Consider the following 24,853-nt stretch of genomic DNA (forward strand, 5'->3'; position numbering starts at 1 on the left):
TTGTTAATGGTTGTTATCATGAATGGATGGTGTATTTGTCAAATGTTTTTTTCTGTGCTATTGAGAGGACCAAAAGAAGTATGGTTCTTATCCTTCCTTTTATTAATGTGTACCGTTATTGATTTGTGAATATGGAACAACCTTGCAACACAATAATAAATCCCATGTGATCTTGGGGAATATTTTTTTAAACAAACTGTTGGATTCAGTTTGCTATTTTATTGAGAATTTTTGCATCTATGCTAATAAGGAATTACTCTGTATCTGTAGCCTATAATTTGCTTAAGTTCTGTATTGAACTTAAGAATCCTCAGATACATTTTTTATATTTATTTATTTTATTTTTAGAGAGCTTGTAGCTCTCTTTTTTAATAGAATCTTTATCGGTTTTGGTATCAGGATTATGCTGGCCTCATAGAATGAATTTGGAAGTCTCCTTTCATTTTATATTTTCTGGAATAGTTTGAGAGAAATAGATACTAACTCTTCTTTAAATGTTTGGTAGAATTCCTCTGTGAAGACTTCTGGCCATGGACTTTTGTTTTTTGGGAGTTTTTTGATTACTGATTCAATTTCTTTGCTGGTTATCCATCTGTTCAAGTCCTTTATTTCTTCCTGTTTCAGGTTTGGCAGTTTATGTTTCTAGGAAGTTATCCATTTCAAGCCAAGAGATTGGCTAGAAGTCTATGAATTTTATTAATTTTTCAACAAACCAGCTCCTGGTTTCATGATCTTTTCTGTTTTTTAGTTTCTATAATATTTATTTCTTCTTTAATCTCTATATTATTTTTTACCTTGTGCTAGCTTTATGCTTTGTTTGTTGTTTTTTTTTTTTTCTAGTACTTTTAGGTGTAAAGTCAAGTTATTTATTTGAGATTTTTCTTGCTTCTTAAGGTTGTCCTGTACTGCTATATAGTTCCCTCTTATTACTATTTTTGTAGATTCCCAAAGATTTTGGACCATTGTGGTTTTTTTCTCATTTATTTCCATGTATTTGTGTTTTATTTATTGATTTCTTTGTTGATCCATTCACTGTTCAGTAGCATGTTGTTTAACCTCCATGTATTTATAGTCTTTCCAGATTTTTTTCTGGTGATTGATTTCTAGTTTTATAGTTTTGTGATCAAAAAAGTGATATGGTATGACTTTGATATTGTATTTGTTCAGGCTTGACTTGTGACCTAATATGTGATCTATTCTGGAAAATGTCTATGTGCACTTGAAAAGAATGCATATTCTGCTGTTTGAGGATGGAATTTTCTGAATATATCCGTTAAGTCCATCTGGTCCAGTGTGTCGTTCAAAGCCATTGTTTCCTTGTTGACTTTATTCTTAGATGACCTGTCCGTTGATATATGCAGGGTATTAAGTCCTCTACTATTACTGTATTATTATCAACGAGTTCCGTTATGTTTGTTATTATTTGTTTCATATATTTGTGTTCTCTCAGGTTGGGTGCATAAATATTTACAATTGTTAGATCTTCTTGGATTGTTCCACTTATTATTATATAGTGCCCTTACTTCTTTCTTGTTACAGTATTTGTTTTGGTCCAGTTTGACTAATATAAGTACTGTTATTCCAGGTTTCTTTCGATATCCATTTGCATGATAAATATTTCTCCTTCCCTTCACTTGCCATCTGCAGGTGTTGTCTTTATTTAAAATTAGCCTTTTGTAGGCAGCATATAGTTGAATCTTCTTTTTTTATACATTCTGACACTCTATGTCTTTTGGTTGGAGCATTCAGTCCATTTACACTCAAAGTAATTATTGATAGATATGTATTTAGTACCATTATATTATTTGGTTTATCAGTATTTCTGGAGGGTTTTTCTTATGCTCCTTTTTTGTCTTTGTCACTTTTGGTCTCTCCTTTGTACTCAAAGAGTCCCCTTTAATATTTCTGATTTAGTGGTCACTAATTCCTCTAGTTTTTATTTGGGAAACTCTTTATCTCTCTTTCTATTCTGAATGGTAGGTTTGCTGGATAGAGTATTCTTGGCTACAGAATGTTCCCATTCAACACTTTGAATATATCATCCACTCTCTTCTGGCTTTCCAAGTTTCTGTTGAGAAATCCCTAGCCAGCTTGGTCTTCTTTTGTAAGCTAAGAAGTTCTTTTGTCTTGCTGCTTTCGATATTTTTTTCTTTCTCACTATATATTGCAAATTTAATTACAATATGTGTTGCTGTTAGCCTGCTTTTGGTGATTTTGATGGGAGTTCTCTGTGCCTCCTGGATCTGGATGTCTGTTTCCTTCCCCAGACTAGGGGAAATTTTCAGCTACTGTTTCCTCAAATAAAATTGCTGTCCCCTTTCTCTCTGTTCTTCTGACACTCCTATAATATGAATGCTATTATGCCTGATATAGTTTCTGAGTTCCCTAAGTCGATTCTTGTGTTCCATACTTCTTCGTTCTTTCTTTCTTTTTTTTTCAGCTTTATTACTTTCCATTGCTTTGTCTTCCACGTCACTAAATTGTTCCTCTGCTTCTTCCAGCCTGTGGTTCACTGAATCAACCTTGTTTCCAGTCTTTATTGCAATTTTCATCTCTGATTGATTCTTTTTTTCCTTCTCTTAGCTCTATGGTAAAGGTCTCACTGATGTCTTCTATTCTTTTCTCAAGCCCAGTGAGTATCCTTTTGAGTGTTGCTTTAAATTCTCCATCAGACATGTTATTTATATTTGTTTTCCTTAGATCTCTGGGTGTGTTCTTATCTTGTTCTTTCATTTATGACAAATTCCTCTGTCTAAGCATTTTTGTCTAAATCTCTGTCTTTTTCTCTGTATTAGAAAGGCCAGTTATATCTCCTGCTTCTGAAAATAATGGCTTTATGAGGGAGTGGTCATGTAGTGCCCATGGCCTCGTGCTTCAGCGAGTGTCCCTGGTGTGTGCTACCTGTACTCTGCTCTTGCGTTTTGGCTGCTGTACCCTTCAAGCCAGTCTTCTGCAGAGGCTCTCCTTGAGTGCTGTGGGCAGTGTTTGGTCCCTGGCTTGAATGTGGTGAGTTTTAACTAGGTGTGCTCTGGTCTGTTTGTGAAATGAGACCTGATAGCACTTCCACCACAACTGAGGCCCTGCAGAACTCTCTGATTGGGAGGCATGGTGAGGGTAGAGGTTTGTGCTGGTCTTCTGGGTTAGGGGCCCACACAATGGGACTGAAGCAAGCGTGACTGAAAAGGGCAGTTGCACCAAACCACAGTGGGTGAGGCTTAGTGTTAAGTGTGTAAGGCAGCTAGTGTAGATGTTGCTCTCCGTTCTATAGGCAGCCCTGTGTTCATTCTGAGGGGCAAGAAGAGAAATGGTGCCACACAAACCCTTTGTTCTCAGAGAAGACTGTGAATGCTGCTTCTTATGGATGTGCTCAGAAAAGAACAATCTTTTTCCTGTGTGCCCAAGTGTTCTTCAGATCACTGCTTCATCATGTCTGCCCCCAGTTTTGGCCTCCTCCCCAGGAGCAGTTCAGCGCTCTCCTGGCTGCTGACATTTAAAACTCCAGGCTGTAAGCCTGGCTTCAAAAACTCACATAATTCAGTCTCTTTCATTTTCCAAGCCAGTGATTTGGGGACTCCTACTCTTTATGTGTTGCCCTGTGTGATCCTCTCTTGCTCTTCTCTGTGACCTTCCCATCTGCAGTGCCTGTTATATGTTTCCCCTCTAAACCATGTCTCTTAAAAAAAAAAAATAATAATAATAAAAATAAACCATGTCTCTGCATTTCTTACCCCCTTTGATGTGGCCTCTTCCCTCCCTTTGGTTCTGGAGTTTGTTCTGTCAGTCTTCAGGTTGAATTCTGTGGTATTTAGGATAGTTTATAGTACCTAGTTGTGTCCCTGGGATGAGAGGAGCATGTGGTCCTCCTACTCTGCTGTCCCCTTCCCTCTCCTTTTCTTCTTCCCTATGATTCTTAGTGGGCATAGGAAGAATACTGTTATCTGTAGCCTATAATTTGCTTAAGTTCTGTATTGAACTTAAGAATCTTCAGATACATTTTTTATGTAAGGTTCTCACCAAGTGCCACCATGTGTTCCACAATGCCTGTGTTACATTCTATGTGGATACAGGTATTTGAAGCTTCTAATATTCTCCCTTCACACACGGTTGATGTACAAGTCAATTAGAAAATGCATATGGAAGCATTTCAAAACCTCTTCCATATATTGAATATGACGGAATTGTCTTCAAGTACATATCCAATATTCCAAATATCTTGAAAGGGAAAACAGATTAAAATACTTTATCTGGGGTTTATAGAATAATTCTTGTCATCTTGGTTGGTCTCCAAAGGATAACAGTACATGTGGGAAGTTCTTAGTGCAAACAAAGAATATGTTTTTTTTTTTAAGCTCAAATTTTTTTTATCAATGTCAATTTTCTTACTGAAAAATATCAACAAAAAATAAGACTTTCTCATATAAACAACTTCTCAGTTTTTCGTAAAAGTGTTTTCCAAATTACTTCTACTAATTTAAACCTATTTAAATATCCTGGTATTTGTAAACTCAATGATTTACCCTGTTCCTGATCAAAATTAACAAGCATCCCTCTGGAACTACATAGCAAGGGGAACATAAATAAAATTATTTAACAGGAAATTCAGAATATATGAATATATTGACTAGGTATTATAAATATATCAATATTGCAACATTATTTTCCCTAGAATAAACTTTAAGTGTTCTACACATAGAAGTAGACAAGGAAGTATATGAATAATGAGCAGATACTGAAAGAAAAATATTTTTGTGTGCTGCAGTACTACCAAAACTTCAGTATATGTTGTAAATTTTCTTTGGTTGTATTTGAATAGCTGGAATGTTACAAGATATTTATTGCTTAAAAGAGAAAAAATGAAAAAAAAAAAAAGCAAAGCCATGAGTCTAATATTTTATCTGTACTAGGAGGTAAATTAGGAGAAGAATTTAGTATCATTAAGTAGAGGGCTCATTCAACAAGTCAGTTCTTGATGTAAAATTAAAGTTATTGTTTTCATTTTATATAGAGCAAATAAAGGGACTTTGCAGGGAACAGTCTGGAGATCTGAATAATTTGGTTTTGTTTATTCAAAGTTATCTGAGATATTGACAATACTTTACGTTGGTTAGCATTACTTGATTATATGATTGTATTTTCAACATTTTTACAAATAAGCATATACTCATATACTATTTTTTTCATTCCCATAGGAGTGATTTCCAGAATACATATGTGTATGTCATACCTGTTTCTTTTGTATAGGAAGAGCTGTAATCTACCTGAAATGCGTTTTTCCCTTGCATTTGGAACATGTCAAGAATATAAAAAGTATGTTTATTAACTGGTAAATTACATGCCAATCTGAAAAATGAAAGCTATTTCTATAATAAAGTTTTTGTATGGGACATTTTTACTTCAGTTGAAGCTTTGTAATACAGAGCCTTAAGAAAAGTGTAAAAATGGGGATATCAATGAAATAATTTATAGTGAGAAACATAATTATCAAACAGGCTATTCATGTTCATGATCAGTGTTTTCTTTCCTTATCAGCAAATCTAGTGGGAAGTCAAATATTATTCAGAAGCATACTTGGTAAGCATGGACTCTAAGCAGGTGGATTTAGTTCATTCATTTGAATAGTTGATTACTTCAAGCTGTGGTAACAATACATCCAAGTCTAATATACTAAGTCTGTGCTGCAGTAAAGACCCAGGCGGAAGGAGGGCAGGCTATTCTCATCCAGATAGCATTAAAAAACCACTACCAATATTTGTGTCCTAATTATAGAGTTCCTGTAGACCACTAATTTCCTTTAAATTCATTCTTTCTCTAGATAAAAATCAAAGCAACTATCTGGTAGAAAGTTTTTCTTAGTTACAAGTAAGAGTATTTAGTTACCTTTCTGAATTTGTACTATCTCTCCTTATGTGGATTGTGGGAATTCAAAAATAATGAGATTTGAAAAGTATTTCAGAGAAGTTGCTAAATTCCTTCAGTAGTAGAAGGTTTGTCTTAAGATTATAAAAAGGAAAAAGAAACAGATTCATTTTTATCTTTCTCCACTCCCAACCTCTACAAGACAAAGTAGGGAAAATAAAGGGAGATACTTCAACAATTTTTAGCTGTTATGTGGACAGCAGGGATAATCTTCATAACTCCTCTTCATGAGACTCAGTCACTGTGCTCCACCTTGGAGTAACTTCTTGAAATTAAAATATTAAACTGGGAATGCCTGTGGCATGAAGAATTGGCATTCATGAGTCTCAGGTAAATTGCCTTACAACCAAATGTTCTTGGAATCAAGTCCTGCATCTGGCTCCCCACAGAGACCCACACAAGTCCCATGTCAGGCTCCCTGCATGGAGCCTGCTTCTCCCTCTGCCTATGTCTCTGCCTCTCTCTCTCTCTCTGTCTCTCATGAATAAATAAAATATTAAAAAAAGAAAAAAGACATAATAAAAAGTCATCCTTATGAATATTTTCACAAAGATCTCATTCCAAAGGTTGGTTTCCAAGAAAATATTATTAATAGATAAGAAGAATAAATATTTTCCTCTAAATGCATTTTGTTCAAGAATATAAAATGGTCAATCTGCATGCCTCACCGGTTTCTTGAGATGTGGCCTCATCTCATCCATTCTCTGGGACTTTTTAGAGAAATACTACTATAATCTGCTTAGAGATCTGGTTCTGACTTTGACTCAATAGAAATCAAAATGTCCTATCCTGGTTGATGCTGGGCCTTTAGAGAACACCAAATGGAAGATGCAATGTATCCAGGAGAGTTGCCAGTCCTGCTTAGACATAGGGAAAGTTCTTGCCTAAAAATGGTACAAAGCATAGTTTAGATAATATATTCATCTATTCTTTCATACTTAAGGTTTTGAAGGCACCACGTTTCTACCTTCAGAAGACAATAAATGAGATTAAGAGAATTTTTCTTATTTTTCTTTATTTAATTTTCAAAATATGCTTTAAATAAAGAAGTAAACTTTAAAGAAGTAAAGTTTAAAGAAGTTACTTATTATTTAGCATACATAATCGAGATTTGATCTGTCCTTTAAAAAAGTTGCTTAACATAAAATGCTAAGGTTGTTAGGTGAATAAATTGAATACATATACCCCAGTTGATAAGATCTTAAATTTGAAAGTAAAAGATATGCCATAAACAATTATCACAAATTCAGTAATTTTTATAAGATTGCTTCATAGATCATCTTATTAAATATTAATTGCTAATAGTAATTTGATAGCTCAGAAAAAGAAAGAAGTTGAGTTAAAACAGGGAGAATGAAAAAGGTGAGGTTATTTTAAAAAGAATAATATCTCCCCTAAAACCAGTTCATCCTGAAAACTGACAGAAATTCTAAGGTGCAGGGAGTCAGTTCTATCAAAAGCACATTTGAATTTAAATTTAATATCATTGTACAAGCTTTTTCCAGGCCCAGATTAGGAATTGAAGTGACAGGATAAAAGTGTTTTAGCTATTAGATTTTTGTGAATGATATTCCAAATAGTAAAATATTGTGTGTTTTATTTTGATCAGATTTGTGTTTCATTTCTGAGAGCAGACTTTTCCTCAAATGTTAAAATAAAATGTAATGTTATATAAATTAAAACTGAGTGACTTCTCTAATATACTTTTATCAGAGTTCTTTTTATCAACACCATATACTTTTTTTATGTCTTCATAAGACTTAGACAATGGCTCAAGATTTATAGATTTATAGAAAATGAGTTAGATTCTGGATAAAAATCTTTAAAAGTTTTGAAATAGTAACAAATAAAACTAATTGATTATATTATTTTTCTATTACTGCATTAAGCATTACTAAAAACTTTGCAGCATAAAATACTGCAAAGGTATTATCTTATGGTTTCTGTGGATCTAAAGTCTGGCTCAGGTTATTATTGTTGCTCTTTTCAAAGTCTAACCAGGATTCAACAAAACTGATAAAACTTCAAACAGATTCATCAAGAAGAAAAGAGAGTGAAAGGGAAGGAGAGAATTCAAATAAACAAAATCAGATATGAAAGAAAGGAAACAACACTCCATAATGCAAAAATACAAAAGATAATAGGACAATATTGTAAAAAATTATATGTCAGCCAATTGGCCAACCTAGAAGAAATGGACAAATTCCTAGAAAAATACAAACCACCAAAACTGAAGCAGGAAGGATAGAAAATTTGAAAAAAATAATTGCCAGCAATGAAATTGTATCAGTGATCAAAAGTGTCTGAACAAAAGTCCAAGATCAGACTGCTCACAGGTGAATTCTAAATATAAAATTAAAGAAGAATTGATATTTACTTTTAAGCGTTTCTAAATAATAATAATAGAAAAGAACTAGAAGGAAAACTTTCAAATTCATTCTATGAGGACATTACTCTGATACCAAAACTAAATAAAGATACCACAAAATAAGAGAACTACAGATCAATATTTTGATGAATATAGATGCAAAAATTTTCAACAAAAAATTAGCAGACCAAATCCAGCAATATATGAAAAAAAAACCTTTCACCACAATCAAGTAAGATTTATTCCCAGGATGCAAGGATGGTTCAATATTCACAAATCAAGGGGATCCCTGGCTGGCTTAGCAGTTTAGCACCTGCCTTTGGCCCAGGGCATGATCCTGGAGTCCTGGGATCGAGTCCCACATCGAGCTCACTGCATGGAGTCTGCTTCTCCCTCTGCCTCTGTCTCTGCATCTCTCTCTCTCTTTCTCCCTTTCTCTCTCTCTCTCTGTCTCTCATGAATAAATAAATGAAATCTTTTAAAAAATAAAATAAAATATAAAATAAAATAAAATAAAATAAAATATTTATATGAAAAACCCATAGTGAACATCTTACTTTAATAGGGAAAAACAGCTTTCCCCCTAAGGTCATGAAAAGGACAATGATGTCCACCCTCACTGGAAGCCCTAGACACAGAAAGCAGACACACACAATAAAATAATAAAATAAAATAAAATAATAAAATAAAATAAAAATAAATAAATGTCATTTAAGTTGAGAAGGAAGAAGTAAAACTTTCACTATTTGCAGACAACATGATACTATATATAGAAAACTCTAGAGACTCCAGTGAGGAACTACTAGAACTGATAAATGAATTCTCTATGATCACAAGATACAAAATCAGTGTGCAGAAATCCGTTGCATCTATACACTAATAATGAAGCAATAGAAAAAGAAGTTAAGAGAACTATCTTGTTTACAACTGCAACCAAAATAATAGGAATAGAGTTAACCAAAGAGATGAAAGAGCTGTACTGTGAAAAGTATAAAACATTGATGAAAGAAACTGAAAATAACACAAAGAAATAGAATGACAGTCCATGCTCATGGCTTGGAAGAACACATATTGTTAAAATGTCTATACTACTCAAAGCAATCTACACATTTAGTGCAATCCTTATCAAAATCCAACAGTATTTTTCACAGAACTAGAACAAATAATCTTAAAATTTGTATGGAACCACAAAAGACCCTGAATAGCCAAAGCCACCCTGAAAAAGAAAAATGAAGCTGGAGGTACTACAATTCCAGGCTTGAAGTTATACCACAAAGTTGTAGTGATCAAAACAGTATGGTACTGGCACAAAAATAGACACATAGATCAATAGAACAGAATAGAAAACCCAAAAATAGACCCACAATTATATGGCCAATTAATCTTTGACAACGGAGGAAAGAATATCCAATTGGAAGAATCTTTTCAACAAATGGTATTGGGAAAACTGTACAGCTACATGGAAAAGAAAAAAAATGGATCACTTTTTTACAATATACACAAAAACAGATTGAAAATGGATAAAAGACCTAAATGTGAGACCTAAGAACATAAAAATTTTAGCAAAGAACACAGTTAGTAATTTCTTTGACATAGGCCATAGCAACATCTTTCTAGATATGTCTTATCAAGCAAGGGAAACAAACGCAAAAGTGAACTATTGGGACTACAACAAAACGAAAAGCTTCTATACAATGAAGAAGAAAACCAATAAAACTAAAAGTCCTACTAAATAGATGTTTGCAAATCATAATTCTGATAAAGGTTTAGTATCCAAAGTATATAAACAATTTATACAATTCAACACCAATGAAACACGGATAATTCGATTTTTTTAACTGAGCAGAAACAGTTTTATAACATATAGATTTATATAAACAGACTTTTCTCCAAAGAAGACATGCAGATGGCCAAGAGACATATGAGAAGATCTTCAACATCACTCATCATTAGGGAAATGCAAATCAAAATCACAGTGAGATATCATTTTACACCTGACAAAATGACTAAAGTCCAAAATTTAAGAAACAAATGTTGAAAAAAGGAACACTTGTACACTGTTGGTGGGAATCCAAACTGATGCAGCCACTGTCAAAGACATTATGGGGGTTCCTTAAAAATTAAAAATAGAACTACTACTACTAAAAATTAAAAATCAAACTACTATTTACCTAAAGTAAACAAAAACACTAATTTGAAGGCATATATGCACCCCTATTTTTATTGCAACATTATTTACAATAGCCAAATTATGGAAGAACCCAAGTGTCCATCCACAGATGAACAGATAAAGATTTTGTATAATATATAAAAATTGTATACATATATACAAAATTGCATATATATTATATATATACAGAATTGTATACATATATACAAAATCTTGGATTTTATAAAGAACTTAGCAAGATGAAAGTAATATGTGACAGGGGCTGAAATATATCAGTTATTCAGTCATGAAAAAGAATTAAATCTTGCCATTTGCTACAACATGGATAGATCTAGAGGCCATAATGCTAAGTGAAATAAGCAGTTAGAAAAATACCAATACCATATGGTTTTTACCATATTTGGAATTTGCAAAACAAAACGATGAACAAAGGGAAGAAATGGGACAAAATAAGAAAAATAGACTCTCCACCATAGAAAACAAGTGGATGGTTATCAGAGAGGAGGTGGATGGGGGGATGAAATAGGTAAAAAAAGCTTAAAAGTACATCTTGATAAGCACTGAATAATGAATAGAATTGTTTTATCACTAATTGTATACCTGAAACTAATATAACATTGTATGTTAACTATACTGGATTTTTAAAAGAACTCAGCAGGATGAAAGTAATATGTGACAAGGGGCTGAAATCTCCTTTCTCATCTGAGGCTTCAGGTTCTCCTTCAAGGCTGTTTGGACTGTTGGCAGAATTCAGTTCCCTATGGTTGTAGGACTGATGTGTCTAGTTTCTTGCTGACTATTAAGACAAGGTGGCTCTCATCTCTTAGATGCTGCCTCCAGGTTCTTATCATGTGGTCCTATCATAGTATGTCAGCTTACTTCTTCAGAACCAGCAAGACAATGTTTCTCTAGAAGACAATGATAGAGTCATATACATCTTAAATTAATCATAAGAGGGACTGATTACTCCATTGTCTTTGTCATTTGTCATAATCTAGTCAAGAGTGCCATCCCATCATATTGATAGCCCACATTCAAGAGAAGAGCATTTACACCAGGGAGTGGGATTCTTTGAATCCATCTAAAAACTCTACCTACCATAGTGATTTATTACAAGTCTACAGTCACTTATCCTCAATTATGAAGTTCAAAAGCTCTAAAAAGTGAAAGTTTCCTGATGTATTTGATGACATAATTGAACAGAACTAACAAGTAATTTATAGAACCTATTTAATCCATTTATGCATGTTTTGCTAAAATATTAATATACCTGAGTACAATGTATATTATGTACACAGTTATGTAAATATATATTGTTATGTATATTTTGGAGCATTCAATGGGGGTGTTCATTAATATACCAATTACTTTTCTAAAATTTAAAAATATCTTGAATACTGAAACACATCTGCCCCCAAGGGTGTCAGACAAGAAACCTTTAGATTGGGACGAAATATACTAAATTTCTCTGAAATGGAGCTCATTGGGAAGGGAATTATTTCAAGGATATAAACTTTAGGGTAAGCTCAACATCTGGCAAATTAAATGACCTTAATTAGAATAAGGATGAGAAAAGGCAAAGAAGAAAGCAATACTGTTTTTTATACTTCAGCTTTAAATTTACTGGCTCTAATTTCACTGGTGACACCTTTGAAAACCAGGGCAATATCAACAGATAGACATAAACATTACATGGAAGGAGAGGGACAAACTTTCTTCTTTCTTAATTTGTTGAAGTAATTCAACAAATGACCTTATAGACAGATTAGAATCTTACCACTAAACTGTAGAACAAAGAGTTATCTTTTATTTTCTCAAAATATGTATGCTAAAAGCAAGACTTGTTTTATAAGCTTGCTTATTTCATTTTTCACCCTTAGGCAAAATATCTGGCTCTTGGGGAAAAACCAGTTACACTTGAGGAGTCCAAACTATCCATCCAGATTTTTAGTTAAATAATAAATATTCTATGTGCTTATAGCTTCCTACTTTCCCCCAGATTTCAACCTTAAATCATTAAGCAGTTATATTTACTGAAGGAATTACCATATTTTAAAAGAAGGAATGCATATCTTGTTGACAATAGCTAGGAAAACAAAAGTCTTCAAACTGTATTTACCAATGCTAAATGTAAAGTGTGAGAGAGGAAAAAAAATGCTTATAGCCAGGAAAGAAATGTATATTGGATTGTCACCAAACTCTCTTTCCTCTACAATGTCTTGTAATTTACATGTAAAATATGTGAATTTACAAGCAACACGGAAATGTGTACTTGAAAGCAATGTTTGAGTTCATTAAATAAGCTCTTAGAACACAGAACTCATTAGATCTTTGCTACAGTGAGGTTGGATTTTGAGTATTTAATTCAAGACATCTCATTCCTCATAATGAACAGAGTAACCTTACAGAAGCTTTTTTTAAAATATCATTTCTGCAATGGATTGCTATGCAGCTTCTAAATTGGTTAAAACAATAGATTCTCTTTGTCTAAACAGTGTCAAAGCAGTCAAGTCAGTTAAATTAAATTACTATTATTTCCATTAAAAAATAATAAATCCATCAAGTTAGGTACAAAACAAAACAAAGCAAAAGGCTGTTAATGGATTTTTTTTCACTATTCAGTAGTCATATAAACAAATAAGGAGAAGGAAAGCTCAAAAGGAAAGTTATCATAACTAAGATTTTGCTTTTTAAACAACCATCCCAACCCATCTAAAGAGTGAATTGTGAGTCATTACTAGGTGTTTCAGAAAGAGTTTAGTATAGTATAAAATGTAGCTTTTTTAGTGTTTTTTTTTCCAATTAAGATATCTGGGGTCCACAGATACTAATGTAATATAACTATTTAGTTTATGGAGCTAAAATGTATGGTGGGCAAGATCTGAATAATTACAGAACTTTGGGATTGGCCATCTTCTTTTCCCAAGAAAGCAGCTTAGTAAGGAGTCCAGCAGACTATTGGCATTATAGTTAGGATGAACAAGGGTGGAATTTGGTCAAAGTGGAATTTCATTTAGTGGTTATGAATATTTAAAAGAGAGGGGGTGAAGGCAATTAGGTGAACTAAGTAATACATTGTATAGTGCTACAGGGATGGTATTAAAATGTTGAAGGTTCACTAGGATCAGATTTTCCGACAGAGATTTACAGGTGAAGTTACTGGGTTGGGTGAGTTTATATATTAAACTCCTTGTTCTATAAGTAAATGTCTTTCCTGAAATAATGACCACTAAGGATTGAAAAATCTGATTATTAACAGCATTTTATGCAATGCTTGTTTGGATTAAAAGGAAATTAAATATATCAAATAAATCTTAGAAGTTCGATTGCAGTAAAAAATTCTGAAAATTTACTTATAGGCCATAAATATAGATTCCATAGCTTGCAAATTAAATGCGTAGACTTGGGGAGTCCATCCTCCCTGGGAGAAACTTCTTACACACTTCTTTCCAGATTAGTCGTTCATCCCCTCAAGACCTCAGGTTCATAGTCTTCTCATAAAAATCAAAATCTCATTGGAAGCAAGCAGTTGCAATGTCAATCACTCCTTTAAACTAATCCTGGGCACTATAAGATTAATTTGGCCTAGTAATGCGCTGAATCCTTAGTCTTGCTTCATCCACTTATATATATATAATATAATTAGAGAGAGAGAGAGAGAGAGAGAGTTGTTGTGGGGCCTCTGCATAGCCAATGGAGTATAAAACACAAATTTATTTGGAAATATACTTGTTTTAATTTATCCCTTATTTATTATCTCTTAATCCTGTTATATCACCTCTTCATCATTTAAAAGTGAGATTTGAAGTATGAAAAGGATATAGGGCAGCCCGGGTGGCTCAGCGGTTTAGCGCCACCTTCAGCCCAGGGCGTGATCCTGGAGACCCGGGATCGAGTTCCAGGTCGAGCTTCCTGCATGGAGCCTGCTTCTCCCTCTGCCTGTGTCTCTGCCTCTCTCTCTCTCTCTCTCAATCTCTCTCTATATATATCTGTCATGAATAAATAAATAAAATCTTTAAAAAAGAAAAAGATAAATAATAACAAATATATCTCATTAAGATTTTGAGATATTAAATTGCATTTTTATACCATCTCCCTCCTCTCCCAATTCCAAACAAATAGCTAGAACTTTCATATTTCCTTCTCTCAGGAAATTTTACAGGGCACAAAGTAGAAAATGCTGAAGGACAAAAAATCCACCTGTCTAAAACTTTAAGATCTTAGGAAAGATGATATAAAGTGACAGAGGTAGGAAGAAAACTGGGTAACTTCCTTTAAAGTGAAACTAGAGAAGGAAGGGATGCATCGACATGAGGAAGAGAGAAAGTTTAGCACACTGCCCAGGACCCATGTTGGTCTACACAAGGGGGAACTGATAAATTCTTAAAAAGTATAGTTGTAGGGGATACCCAGGTAAGCTAAACCCCCAGCCCAGAGATTCTCAGCCTCAGAAAAGATGCCTGTGATCCACAAGAGACATGAAGATTGTAAGTCAAGAGAAACAGGGCTTCAAGGAAACACAGAAACTGGAGATCAGCAATGACCACAATGGGCTGGAGAGCAAAAGCCCTTCCTTATGTTTTCAGGTACCTTGTAAGCGTCTCTGATTCTGTGAAGGATTTCCAAAATACCCAATACAATGGTTTTCTGTCATCTCAGAATGATAGGAGCTCAGTATCCAATTTATTTTATCTTTTACGTTTTATTTATTTATTTTAGGTTCAAGTTTTTATTTAAATATAGTTAACATACAGTGTAATATTGGTTTCATGTATAGAACATAGGGACTCACAACTTACATAAAATACTCAGTGTTCATCACAACCAGTGTCCTCCTTAATATCTATCACCCATTTAAATTTAAGATTTATTTATTTATTCATGAGAGACACACAGAGAGAAAGAAGGAAGCCAAGACATAGGCAGAGGGAGAAGCAGGCTCCATGCAGGGAACCCGACGTGGGACTCGACCCTGGGTCTCCAGGATCACGCCCTGGGCTAAAGGCAGACACTTAACTACTGAGCCACCCAGGCGTCCCCCATCACCCATTTAAACAGCCTCCCCATCTAATTCCCCTCCAGCAACCCTATTTGCTCTCTGTATTTAAGAATCTGTTTAATGGTTTGCCTCTCTCTCCTTTCCCCCTCATGTTCATTTATTTCATTTCTTAAATTTCACATAAGATGTGAAAAATATATATATTCTGAATAAATAATATTCATATATATATGAATATTACTTCGCCTTAAAAAATAATGAAATCTTGCCATTCACAACAATGTGAAAGAAACTAAAGAGCATTACGCTAAGTGAAATAACCCCCCAAAAAGACAAATACCATATGAATATATGGTATTCATATATTCATATATATATATATATATGAATGTATATATCATGTATTCATATATATATATATTCAAATATATATATAATTCAGCATCTAATTTAGTTTAATTTGATTTAAAGATAATTTTTCAAAGAAAGTGTTTCTTATACAATTTGGACTGAAAAACATACCCCTAAAAGAAAGCTAAGGATCAAAAAAGAAAGAACTCAAAAAAATCCAATAAATACAGCTACCTTGACTTTTTAAATAGCAAGTAATTGAGTAAAGTATTTATACAAGCAAAATCCACACAGAAAGCCCCATCAAATCTTTCCTGTGAATTGCAAAAATCAATGACCCCCAATACCCATTATGAGAATGGGTAGGACACATTGGAAAGGGAGAGTGTTTCAAAAAATGTTGAAAATATCATTAATATCACCATGTATATAATGGATATAATGAACAGTACAACATACCTGTAAAAATGTATACCTGTATCTATTTGGTGGATTTGGAGTCTGGGCGATTTTCCATAGGCAGTGCATGGATGACCTGGGTCCTGGAAGTAAGCATCAGACACGGCCTGATGGTAATTTCACTGAACCAGTTCCCTGGTATCCATGGTGACAAAAATTCATTCCATATTACTGTTACTTCAAAATAAGTCTGCCCACTGATTAATAATACCCAGTAATGACAACTTTTAGAAAAATATTTTTAACTTTCTCATCTGTTTTACAGGATTTTTTTGAAACCATGAGTGTCCTTAAAAAGAGACCAAGAATAATTTCGAGGTACTTGATAAGTTGCATGGTTGTGCTGTCAATCGTGACATTATAATGAATGGTAATACAAATGAAACATCTGTTTGATCATTCACTGACTACATCTGTTCTGTCACACTCGACACATTGAGCAGGAGTACATGAAAAATTCAAGGAAAATTTGTAAATGTGAGTGTTAGATCACTGATTTTGAAGGATGAGATGAGTTAAGATGACTAGACCCTTTTAGAATGTATTATAAAAGCACCAGCTCCTCAATTTAGCCTTATTTCAGCATTCACACCCTTTCAATAATAGATCCTTTCATTATTTTAAAAAGTCGAATCTCTAATTTGAACCAAACACCTTTAAAAAAAAATTAGCACAGCCCAGCCATTGTGGTGTTTCCCTTCTTAAAATAGGTGTGCAAACACAAAACAAAATACAGAAAATAACAAATATTCCAAGTCATGACAAGTAATCTAAAGAGATGAGGAGAGAAGAGTTTGACAATTTATGTAGACTGGTCAGAGAATATGAGCTCTACCTTAGCTCCTGTGAAACTTTAAAGGGATTGATAATGCAAAATGAAATCAAGTACATTCTCCAGGCTGGCTCAGTTGGTAGAGCATGTGACCCAACTCTAGGTTGGGTGTAGAGATTACTTTAACAGATTTAAATCTTAAAGGAAAAGAAAAGAAATCAAGTACATTCTCATACAGAACAATTAAATGGAGTCAGAGCCAAAAGTCTGATTTGGATGAAGAAGCATTTTGTATAGATTCTCTGGATCATTAGATTGAACATAAATTTTATATTCTGAATTGATTTTAACATCTGAGACCGATAGAGTTGATATTTTCCAAAAACTATCAAAACTGGAGTTTATAACACTAATTACTCTTTCATTAGTTTAGAAAGTTTTCATTAGTAAAGAAAGTTTGGGATTTTCAACAATTTGTCCTGAAACAAGTACATGTTCATATGCAAAAGTATAAACTTGATTCACACTTTATTTCACATACAAAAATGTACTCAAGATGTATCATAGACCTATAAATAAAACATAAAACTATAAGACTCTGGAAGAAAAAAAATAAGAGAAAATGTGTGTGACTTTGTCTTAGCAAAGAGTTCTTTAATCAAACACCAAAGCCATAATTGAAAAATAAAAATAAAAGATAAAACACATTGGAATTTTTACCATTCAAATCTTCTCTCTCAAAGATGCTGGTAAAAGAGTGAAAATCTGAGACACCTGGGTGGCTTAGTGGTGGAGCATCTGCCTTCAGCTCAGGGCAGGATCCTGGCGTCCTGGGATCGAGTCCCCATCAGGCTCCCTGCAGAGAACCTACTTCTCTCCCTCTGCCTGTGTCTCTGCCTCTCTCTCTCTCTCTCTCTCTCTTTGTCTCTCATGAATAAATAAACAAAATCTTTAAAAAAAGGAGTCAAAATTTAAGCAACAGACTGAGAAAATATTCATAAAGCACGTATCTGATAAAAGACGCTCTGGGGGCGGGCGGGCGGGGCGGCTCTCGCACATTCCGTCGCAGGCCCCCTCGCGCTCGCTCGCACCCCCCAGGCGGCCGAGCCCCCGAGCCCCCGAGCCCCTGAGCCCCGCCGCCCGCCGCCCCGCCGCAGGCCCCCCCCCGCCGGCCACCAGATCGTGCACGTCCGCAGGGACTCGGAGACTGACCTGGAGGCGCTCTTCAAGGCCGTCTGAACCCCGAAACGGCCAACGGGCCGCAGACGGTGCCCCTGCGGCTGCCGAAGCTGCCCGACTCCTTCCTCACGCCGGAGCCCAAGGCACACTCCCTCCAGGCCAGCACTGATGCAGGCGCTGCGGGAGCCCTGCCCCACAGCATGTCCGAGCTCATTCCTCTCCGGCTTCCCTGCAGCTGGGAGCCGTGTCCCCGGGGACCCTGACCCCACCGGAGTCAGCTCCGGCCCCGCAGCTCACCCAGAGCTCAGCACCTCCGCCAGTCCTCCTTTGAGATACCTGACGATGTACCTCTGCCTGCCGGCTGGGAGATGGCCAAGGCCTCCTCTGGCCAGAGATACTTCTTGAATCACATCGAGCAGACGACGACGTGGCAGGACCGCAGGAAGGCCGTGCTGTCCCACATGAGTGTCACAGCACCCACCACCACCAGCCCCCCAGTGCAGCAGACTACGATGACCTCAGCCTCAGGTCCTCTTCCTGATGGATGGGAACAAGCCATGACTCAGGATGGAGAAATATACTATATAAACCACAAGAACAAGACCACCTCTTGGCTAGACCCAAGGCTTGACCCTCGTTTGGGTAAAGCCATGAACCAGAGAATCAGCCAGAGCGCTCCGGTGAAGCAGCCCCCACCCCCAGCCCCGCAGAGCCCTCCAGGCGTCCTAGGGGCGGGGGCTCCAGCCAACAGCAACAGATGCGCCTCCAGCAGCTGCAGATGGAGAAGGAGCGGCTGCGCCTGAAGCAGCAGGAGCTGCTCCGCCAGGTGAGGCCCCAGGCAATGCGGAATATCAGTCCCAGCACAGCAAATTCTCCAAAATGTCAGGAACTAGCTCTTCGTAGCCAGTTACCAACACTGGAGCAGGATGGTGGGACTCCCAATCCAGTGCCTTCCCCCGGGATGTCTCAGGAACTGAGGACAATGACGACCAGTGGCTCGGATCCCTTTCTCAACAGTGGCACCTACCAGTCCCGGGATGAAAGCACAGACAGTGGGCTGAGCATGAGCAGCTGCAGCATCCCTCGAACCTCAGATGACTTCCTGAACAGTGTTGATGAAATGGACACAGGTGATGCTATCAACCAAAGCACCGTGCCCTCCCAGCAGAACCGTTTCCCAGACTACCTAGAAGCCATTCCTGGGACAAATGTGGACCTCGGAACGCTGGAGGGAGATGGGATGAACATAGAAGGAGAGGAGTTGATGCCAAGTCTGCAGGAAGCTCTGAGCTCTGACATCCTGAACGACATGGAGTCTGTGCTGGCTGCCACCAAGCTGGATAAAGAAAGCTTTCTCACATGGTTATAGAGCCCTCAGGTAGACCGAATTCCAAATCTGTGAAGGATCTAAGGAGATGAGACGTGTGTATGCTCGAAATTTCCAAGTAAGCCAGTCGTAGTCTTCTGGCTGACACCGAAAAAGATGAACAGACGTCCAGCAAGATTCTTTCATCCACTATTTTGCTCTTCGTGTCCATTGCTGCTGTTAATATGTTGCTGACCTCTTTCATAGTTGGCTCTAAAGAATCAAAAAAAAAAAACCACTTTTTTTTTGTTTCTTTTGCTATTATAACTACTGTTCGTTTTGGGGGCTGGGGGAAGTGAGCCTGTTTGGATGATGGATGCCATTCCTTTTGCCCAGTTAGGTGTTGACCGATCATTTTAACTAAATCCTCAGACTTGGAAGTCAAATGCTTCATGTCACAGCATTTAGTTTGTTCAGGCAATTGTTTCTTCAGCTGCCTTTGGCCAGTGGAGAAACATGACTTACTGGTCTGCCAAGCCAAAAATGTTGTATGGATGTTGAGTCCTTAATGCTGATGTGATGAGCTAGCTGAAACCAAGGCTGAAGACTGTTCTGCTTTCCCTCACACTGCTAGCATTAGTCACAGAGTGACCTTGATTTTATTTTAGGAGCTTCTGAGGCATGAGACAGTTTCCATAGAAATATATTAATTATTGCCACATACTGTAGTATAGGTTTTGGTGGGTTTTATTGTGGGTTTGGTTTTTTTTGTTGTTGTTGTTGTTCGTTTTATTTTGTTTTGATTGGTTGGGTTGTGCTTTTTTTGTTTTTGTTTTTCCCCCAGAACCGAGACAAATTACCATAGTAGCCAATCTGTTTATAGTTGTTGCTTGGTGCAGTTATTGTAGTTCCTTTGGTAAAATCTACATTTCCTGATTTTTTACCATCTTATTTAAATCTTGATTATCTGCTCTCTCTATATATATACCCACACCCACACTTATAAGGTTTATAATAGTGTGATAGCAGAATGTATCTTTTTTTTAAGGTTTCCATACTTTCCAATTTATTTTAAAATGGTAGTTTTGAATGTATGTATTTAGAATATGTGACTAGTAGTTTATATCTCACGGTAGTGTAAATCTGATTGAGACAGTCTGCAGACATTAGAGGTAGTTATTCTAGAAAGCATAGTGTCTGGAGGAGTACTATATGCGCTCTGGGCACACAGTATTGTCTGATGAATTTGAAAAAAGCAAACAAGATACAGCTTTATTTTCCCTTGACACTCCCTTGGACTAATTTTGAACCTTGACGGGAAATCACTAAGTAGGTTCGTAACATACATGGAGACTTGCTCCTACTTCTGTATGCTGAGAATTGACCCTGGAAGTATATATAGAATACTGCCGAGGGTGTGAGTTAGCTGGTAAAGTGATCAGATTAATTAATGTATATCAGTAGTTGAGTTTAGCAAAGAAATAGAGATAATCATGATTATACTTTTATTTTTACAGGAAGAGATATAACTAGAGTATGTGTCTACAGGAGTAATAATAATGGTTTCCAAAGAGTATTTTTTAAAGGAACAAAATGAGCATGAATCAACTCTTCAGTATAAGCTATGACGGTAATAGTTGGTTGTGAATTATAGTGGCACCAGCTAGCACCTCTGTGATTAAGGGTCTTTCAATATTCTAGAATAAGTCCTTATTTTCAAGGGTTTATAGAATCATTTTTCCTAGCTAACACTGCTATGGAAAGTCTCATCTTGCTTCGGAAGATAGATTAAGTATTTTGACCCTTCAGTTAGAGGAGTGTGAAATTTGGGAGTGAGAAGTTTTATATTAAGTACTTTGAGTGCTCAAAAAATGCAATCACTGTTCTATATAATGAATTCATAGGTCAATCATTCGTAATCATTGACTCTAAAGCTTTTTATTAAGAAAACAGCAGAAAGATTATCTTGAAATTAAGTCTGAGGGGAAATGGCCACTGTGCAGATTTTTTTTTTTTATATATAAGAGCAATAATGAAATTCTACCTAGAATGCATAAGTGAGGGTATGAATGAGACAGCATGTTGTTCTTTTCTCACATGCTGAAGGTCAAAGCTACTTGGAAGTGCTTACGTGTGCCAATAAGCCACAAATAAGATCGCATCTTACACGTCAGCAGTAGCTTTAGATCAGGGCAAGGGTGGGGACATGGGAGGGATCGCGAGAGACTAGGGGGACCTTGATAGAGAACCTGATACGTGTCTTTTTCTTCTGTTGTCACAAAAGGCAGTTGTTCCTAAAAGTTCAGTCACTTGAGTTACACCTGCATCCGCTGTGGCCCCTGGCGCTGACTGAAGGGCGCCTGAAAGTCCTTCCTCTTTCTGAATCTGAATCACAGCCTTGATTTGGTCTCTCTTGTTCTGTGTCCTTGTTCTGATGTCAAAGTGTTTAGTGCCTTCTGGGTTGTACTGGGTAGTGTTGGGATAAGATTTTAACTGGGTATTCTTGAATTGCTTTTACAATAAACCAATTTTATAATCTTTAAATCTATCAGCTTTTTACATTTTGTGTTCTCTTAGTTAGGGCTTCTTAGATGTACTTGTTGATAGAGCACGCTGATTTGGAGTTTCAGATTTTCCACAGCACTACTTGTGGTAATAAGTATTTTCTAAATATAGTGCCTTTTCTAGGAAAGGAAAAAAGGACATTAAGGAAGTGACTTTTATATACAAGTAATGTTGTTTTAAGTATTCATATTAAGTAGATGCATCCTATAGGGAGCTTGGCAGAAACACTGAAGAATAACTATAATTAACTGTAATTCATAATTCATACCAGTCAGTGTTGAAACTCATGACGCAGAGGGGGAGACAGTACCCAGGGTTAACAGCTTCGTGGCTTTTGCACATCTGAGAACTGGGGCTTGGATGAGCTTTATCTTTGGCAAGCATATTTTTATAAGGATTGTGGGTGTGCCTATTTTAACAGTTGTTTTCTGTATCATGAAAAGTATTCTCCACAATTTAAATGTTTTTATATTAGAGAACTCTTTAATGCACATTTGTCAGAACTATATACACAGTACCCGTATTACCTTTTTATGTCTTGTTTTAGCTGTAAGCATGCTGGTATGTTAGGTACTTACATAAACTGTTACATTACTTTTTCTTTTGTAATCCCTGTTGATGTGTTTAGGTGGCTCAAATATATTCTTTCTTTAAAAAAAAAAAAAAAGACGTTCTGGAATATATAAAAAACTCTCAAATTCACTCTAAAAAAAAACAAGATAAAAGACATATCCAGAATATACAAAAAACTCTCAAATTCACTTAAAAAAAAAAAAACCTAACCTAATATTTTTAAAAGGGGAAGCAAAGTATTTGAATACATACTTTAAAGAAAATGACAAACACATAAGAAGATGTTTAGCATCGCTTGTCAGTAGGGAAATGCAAGAATCCCACTACAAAATTATTAGAATGATTAAAATTTAAAAGACTGACCGTATCAAATGTTTGTGAGGAAGTGGATGAACTTTAATTTTCATACTCTGCTAGTAGGACAGTAAAATAGTACAACCACTTTGGAAAAGGGTTTGACAGGTTTTAAAAAGTTACACATTCACCTACCACAAAATCCAGTGTTCTACTTCTAAGATTTACCTAAGAGAAAAGAAAGCATATGTATATGTAAACACTTGTGCATAAATTTTTGTAGCAACTCTATTTTTAATACTTCCCAACCTAGAAACTACTCAAATGTCCATTGGCAGGAAAATGGATAAACAAATTGTGATATCTTTATACAATATAATACTCACCTGTAATAAAAAGAGACAAATTATTATTTTTTTTAATTTTTTATTTATTTATGATAGTCAAAGAGAGAGAGAGAGAGAGAGAGAGGCAGAGACACAGGCGGAGGGAGAAGCAGGCTCCATGCACCGGGAGCCCGACGTGGGATTCGATCCCGGGTCTCCAGGATCGCGCCCTGGGCCAAAGGCAGGGGCCAAACCGCTGCGCCACCCAGGGATCCCCAAAAAGAGACAAATTATTGATACACATAAAAACATTGAGAATTCCTAAAATAATCATACTAAGTGAAACAATCCAAAGTAAAAGAGTATACACTGATTCTATTTATGGAAACTTGTGAAAATACAAACTAATCTATCATCACAGGAAGCAGAACATTGTGTGGAGATGTTGAGAGGTGAGGCAACAGAGGAATGATTACAAGTGGGATGAGTAACATTCTGGAGATGACAAATACGTTTGCTCTCTTCATTTTGGTGATAGTTCTCTTACATGTATACATATATCAAAATTTATCAAATTATACATATTCAATATATGCGGTTTATTGTATTTAATTACACCTCAATACATTTGTTACAAAACAGGGAAAGGCTATTGTCATACTGTAAATGTTAAATGATTGCCTGAGTTAGGGTGGTGACAGGGATCATGGAAAGAAATTAATAGATTAAGGATATATTTTTATGGTTAAGCTAGCTTGACTTGTTGGAAGTGAAGGAAATATTGGATAAAAGATTTAAATAGGCTTAAGGCTTGAGAAGCTAAGTAGTTGTTCCACATCCGAAATATGTTCTATATTTTTTGAAACTCAAAATCTATAGACATTCCCCAGTAGTAATTGTAATAGGAATATAAGCTTAGTGAAGAGAGCCTCACCCAATATTTGCTCACTTCCTCTTGACCCTCCTATAATTATTTTTTAAAGATTTATTTATTTTTCTATCTATGATAAACACACACACAGAGAGAGAGAGAGAGAGGCAGGGACACAGGAGGAGGTAGAAGCAGGCTCCATGCCAGGAGCCCGACGTGGGACTCGATCCCCAGACTCCAGGATTGCGTCCTGGGCCAAAGGCAAGCGCCAAACCGCTGCGCCACCCAGGGATCTCCGGCCCTCCTATAATTCTATCTCATTTTTGGTCATGTTTTTTGTGTTAGTATGCCATGTCAGGCTTTATTTGGAAAATTAATTACTTTGCTAAACAGGAGACCTGAAAATCACTTCACTAGCATCTGAGAAAATATCTTGATTACCTTCCCATTCTTCCTTGTAAGAAAAGAATATGAAAATATTGGTATAATATTTTAGTTAGAACAGATTGTTTTCAGACTCTATTTTCAACCATTTAAATACATTACATTTAACTCATAATCCTGTAATATGGGTAGTATCAACCATAATTTACAGATTAAAAAAAAAAAAGCAGGAAGACATTAACTTGCCCAAGGTTCAAAGCACCAAATAGTTGCGAGGATATTTAAACCAAGTCTAACAACAGTTTATGTCCTTCCCTTTA

The 24,853-nt window shown here is 35.9% G+C and overlaps 1 protein-coding gene and 1 pseudogene across 5 annotated transcripts in view; both read left to right on the forward strand.

The window, feature by feature from the left end:
* CNTN5 (contactin 5) overlaps positions 1 to 24,853 on the forward strand; it is a 1,288,935-nt gene that overhangs the window by 662,726 nt on the left and 601,356 nt on the right. The window lies entirely within an intron of this gene.
* LOC140594428 (transcriptional coactivator YAP1-like) lies at positions 18,499 to 22,064 on the forward strand (annotated as a pseudogene).

This window comes from Vulpes vulpes, chromosome 11 (genome assembly GCF_048418805.1).
Source record: "Vulpes vulpes isolate BD-2025 chromosome 11, VulVul3, whole genome shotgun sequence".
Taxonomy (NCBI): Eukaryota; Metazoa; Chordata; class Mammalia; order Carnivora; family Canidae; genus Vulpes; species Vulpes vulpes.